The 5304-nt window shown below is 41.4% G+C and overlaps 1 long non-coding RNA gene across 1 annotated transcript; it reads left to right on the top strand.

Annotated features, from left to right (window-relative positions):
• Positions 1-290: 290 nt before the first annotated feature.
• On the top strand, positions 291-4957 carry LOC133260346 (uncharacterized). The gene is made up of 4 exons (XR_009740769.1): positions 291-381; positions 2203-2261; positions 3396-3618; positions 4842-4957. It is a non-coding gene; the product is annotated as an uncharacterized LOC133260346 (long non-coding RNA).
• The last annotated feature ends 347 nt before the right edge of the window (positions 4958-5304 follow it).

Raw genomic sequence — 5304 nt, 5'->3', positions numbered from 1 at the left:
TCTAGCAAACATAACAATGAAGACATCTAGTGGACGAGATAGTTGAAATGCAGCTCAAGAAGAGCAAGTAGAGACCACCAGCAGAGTCATAGACTCACATAATACAGAGTATGCTGAAGGAACAATGAGTTAAAAAAAAAAAAAAAGAAAAGAAAATCATCAGGAAATGTTCTATCCAATCAACCCTTGAATTTGGCATTTCACGTGTGTGTCTAACAGATTTGCCTGGATTCTATTTTCGAGTACCCTGGGAACACTGGGGCTTCTTGCCTTGAAGGGCATTACAATGATTTCTGGTTATGTTATTTGTTTCTCACTGTTCAGGTATGATCTGGCCCTGTGCTTCTGTGGAATTATAGCATCACATCTGATTACAGGAAGGTAAGTTCTCAGTCAGGCACTGTGTACAATGAGCTCAATTTGTTTTTATTCAATAATTATTGCTTTTGATTTCTATAAGCTCAATTGTCAGACGCAACTGAGTGAGCACACACGCACCATGATGGTACGGCAGGGCAGCAAAGGGAGGGGAGTCTATATGGGTGTATGATTTGCCTTGAAATTTGCTTTGCTTTCTGAGTTTAGGTGTCTAGTCAGTCTAAATTTCAGGGCATAATTGATGGCACCATGAGTAATAGGGAGATAATTTCTTAACACCAGCACAAAGGTATTAGCAAACAGGTAGGACAAAAATAAAGCAAAGGGGACCGAAAACAACCTCAGACTATGTCTATTTTGGAAAATTCAAGTTGCTTTGTAAAACCCCTGATGCTATGCTATGCTAAGTCACTTCAGTCGTGTCCGACTTTGTGTGACCCCATGGACGGCAGCCACCAGGCTCCCCTGTCCCTGGGATTCTCCAGGCAAGAACACTGGAGTGGGTTGCCATTTCCTTCTCCAATGCATGAAAGTGAAAAGTGAAAGTGAAGTTGTTCAGTCGTGTCCGACTCTTAGCGACCCCATGGACTGCAGCCTACCAGGCTCCTCCATCCATGGGATTTTCCAGGCAAAAGTACTGGAGTGGGGTGCCATTGCCTTCTCTGAAACCCCTGATGATATACTTTCAATTTTAGGCTAGGATAACCTCCTAAAGGGCTTCCCTGAGAGTTCAGTTGGTAAAGAATCCACCTGCAATGCAGGAGACCCCAGTTCAATTCCTGGGTCAGAAAGATCTGCTGGAGAAGGATTAGACTACCCACTCCAATATTCTTGGGCTTCCCTGATAGCTCAGTTGGTAAAGAATCTGCCTGCAATGCAGGAGACCCTGGTTTGCTTCCTGGGTTGGGAAGATCCACTGGAGAAAGGATAGGCTACCCCCTCCATTATACTTAGGCTTCCCTTGTGGCTCAGCTGGTAAAGAATCCACCTGCAATGCGGGAGACCTGGGTTCAATCCCTGGGTTGGAAGAATACCCTGGAGAAGGGAAATACCCACTCCAGTATTCTGACCTGGAGAATTCCTTGGGGTAGCAAAGAGTCAGAGATGACTGAGTGACTTTCACTTCACCCTCCTAAAAGTGAAAGCAATAAAAGTCAATAGAGTCATAGATTTTGAAAGGAAAAAATGTTTATTTATTGACTTCTCCAAAAATCATAAAAGTGTTTTGGAATGTGTTCTGAGATTGTCACTGTATATGACACTTTGAATACATTGTATTCAAATGTATGGGAAGGCATTTGAAAATATGTACAAATGCATCTAGAAAAAGGTGGGTCTCTGCTTCTGGGAAGTGTTTACAATGTGGTTTTTTTTTTGTTTTTTTTGTTTTTTTTTGCACATTCTGATACTTTAAAATTGAGGTAGTATTAATAATATACATACATGGGCTTTCCTGGTGGCTCAGCGTTAAAGAATCCACCTGCAATGCAGGAGAAGCAGATTCAATCCCTGGGTCAGGAAGGTCCCCTGGAGGAGGGCATGGCAACCCACTCCAGTATTCTTGCCTAGGAAATCCCATGGACACAGGAGCCTGGTGGGCTACACTCCATGGGGTCAGGAGAATGTATATTGGACAGTATCAACAGCAGATGTTTGTGAAAGCTGGAGCACTGGAATTGGAAACTGGATCTGTTTGATACAAAGAACGATGACCTTTCCATTATTCTGGGCTGCCCACAGTAACTGGATCCCCTAAGATTAACTATCTACTCTAGAGTTGGACACTCCTGTAGCTATACCTCCTGATTATTTTTCCTTTCGTAGAATAACAAACACACCAAATCACCCGGACCAGGTTATGAATCTGCCCCCAGAAAATCCAGGTCAGTACCTTTGTAGTATGACACAGAGACATCACTTATAAACCTAGGTAGGTGAGTAAATCTTGCCTATTTCTTTCTCAACAGTTAATGACTAACCAAGCAGCATCCCCAACCAAATGTTGGTGTGACACTCCCTGTCTTTCAGGATTCTCAGGGACTTAAGGGTACGCACAGGATCAGAAGAAATGAATGTATAGTGCAGACTTTTTTATACTACACTGTAATTTTCATTTATTTACTTATTCACTCATTTATTCAGCTAGTATATATGGAGCACAGATTATGAACCAGAAATGGCTCACATTTATTCAGATAAATTAACATCAAAGCAACATTATATAAAATCATAGTATATAAAAATTAATTTTAATATATACTTTTAATGACATAATATACTTTATAATGAGGCTTCCCTGGTGGCTCAGACAGTAAAGCATCTGCCTGCAATGCGGGAGACCCAGGTTCGATTCCTGGGTCGGGAAGATCCCCTGGAGAAGGAAATGGCAATCCACTCCAGCACTCTTGCCTGGAAGATCCCATGGATGGAGGAGCCTGATAGGCTACATATTATGAACCAGAAATGGCTCACATTTATTCAGATAAATTAACATTAAGGCAACATTATATAAAATCATACTATATAAAAATTAATTTTAATATATACTTTTAATGACATAATATACTTTATAATAGTTATATAATATTTACCTATATACTTAGCTTCTTATAAACAAGCGTTGACTTTAAGCTCTATTTATCGCTAATGCACAGGTGGCATATACACACTTTATCACTAAATGTATTTTTATTATTATCTCCATCTTACAGACAAGGACACTGAGGTTCATGGACTGTAAGTCGATTTCCTGATCAAGCTATTATTGTTGACTAAATTCAGTCTTTTTTTTTTTTTTTTTACTAAAGTTTGTCAGTCATATCCTTATCTGAGGTCTATAAAGTTTAACACTGAACAAAACCCTAGAGCTGTCTAATTCTAAAACAGCCCTAAAAATGCCCTTCAGTCAAGAAGTGGCCGTCCAGTCTCCAAGTTCAGTCTGTTGTATAATTCTCCTTCTCTCTCCCACATTTATTCTTTTCTTTCTTTTCCTCTTTCCTCTTACTCTAACTTCCTAGGTGGCACAGTGGTAAAGAAGCCACCTGCAAATACAGGAGACACAAGAGACAGGGGTTTGATCCCTGAGTCGGGAAGATCCCCTGGAGGAGTAAGTGTCGACCCTCTCCAGTATTCTTGCCTGAGAAATCCCATGGACAGAGGAGACTGGCAGGCTATCATCCATAGCGTCTCAAAGAGTCAGACACGACTGAAGCAACTTCACATGCACACACACTCTAGCAGGTTTGTTGATATTCAGAGTCCCCAGAAGTTCCAAGGCAGATTTTATTTCTGTTAATGAAGCAGTCTGGAGTTTGAAATGATTTAAAAGATAGCTGGCATCTTGCACAGAGAGTGTAAGAGGATAAAAACATCTGGGAAGTGTCTATAGTAAAAGGGAAAAACTCGGTTTTGACTTCAAGTTCACTGTGTTTAAGGAGGACAGTAGTTGTCTGTCAAACATCCACTTCCTGTCATTAGCTGTTGTTGCCCAGTGACATAATTCAGTGGCTACCATCAGGCACCAGTTAAGTTCCCAGAAGAGAATCAGTCGCTTGAATGACAACACTGTAGTTCAGGGGTTGGCAAATTTTTTTTTTCTGTAAAGGGTGAGATACAAAATATTTTGGTCTTTGTAGGCCATGCAGTTTCTCTCAACCCCTCAGCTCTGCCACTAGAGCTCAGAAGCAGTCACAGAGGGTGTGGGAAAGTGTCTTATTTCCGCAGAGAACGTCAGAGGAGGCCAACGTGCCAGGAACAGGGCTGTAGTGGGTGGTTTTTGATGGGTAATGCATCTGGAGAAGTATGCAAGGAATGGATTACAGGAGATTTTAAAGGAGAGTTTGGGTAAGAAATGTTTACATTTTCTTCGAAGCAGTGGGAAGCTACCCAAGGTTTTTAAGCAGCTATGTGACATAATTGGGTTTGCATTTTAAAGTAGTTATCTGGTTGGCAGCAGGGAGAGTAGATTAGACCAGAGAAGGGTAGACTCTGAGGAGTCTTTGGAAGGCCTGTTAGTAGCTTGGTCTAGACAGTGGTAGTGAAGATGGAGAAAAGCAGGTAAATTCAAGAAAAGGTAGGAAGCTAGATTTGATTGGACTTGGTGATGGATGGGTTCATTGTAAGGGGTGAAGGCCTCAGTGAGGGCAGGGCCAGGTTTCTGACTTGCAAAGTAGATTGTGAGAGGTGGGGGATGCCATTCACTGAAAAAAGAGATTTAAGGTGGGGTTCTAATATGCTGATCAAGGAAAGTGGAAGGGCTTGCTTTTGCCACATTTGAGATACTAAGTGAGTGTGCTCCTGAGTCAGGTGTAAGTCTAGTATTCAGAGGTATATTCTATGCTAAAGATAGAAATTTGCCAGTCATTGGCATGTATTTGGTTAGGGAACCGAGATATTGATAGATGGAATTTCTTGGGGAAATAATATAGAGAGGAGAATATACACATTTGTTCTTCTCTAAACAGGGTACAAGGACCCCAGAGGAATATCCTCTGTGTCCAAAAATGCTCAAGAAAGGTAAGCAGATTTCTCATTGTAGGAACCACTCAAATTCCTACAGCAACAATATCATTTGCATCTTTGGAGTGGGGAATCCTATGGGGCCGAATACAAAACTCACAGACATCAGGCAACCAAAAGAAGGTAATTAAACGATGTGTTTGAAGCTGTTGCCTTAGGCTAAAACCTCAGTTCCCCAGCCCAGGCTGTGAGAAATAACCCGCCAAGAAGTTGGATCACAATTATAGCTGCTTATTAAACAGCTATTCCTTTTCTTTCCTCTCCATGTATACAGTTATTGATTTAAACAGGGAGGGAAGAATGTCCTGCATGTGTGACACCTGCTTGGTGACTCCAAAAATAGAGTTAGTGCACTTTAGTAGATGAGAGAGGGGGAAATTGACTGAAACCCTGCGGTCTAGCAAATGG

The sequence above is a fragment of the Bos javanicus genome, chromosome 14 (assembly GCF_032452875.1).
Source record: "Bos javanicus breed banteng chromosome 14, ARS-OSU_banteng_1.0, whole genome shotgun sequence".
Classification (NCBI taxonomy): domain Eukaryota; kingdom Metazoa; phylum Chordata; class Mammalia; order Artiodactyla; family Bovidae; genus Bos; species Bos javanicus.
The sequence above is the reverse complement of the archived record's forward strand: the minus strand, read 5'-3'. Positions and strand labels throughout refer to the sequence as shown.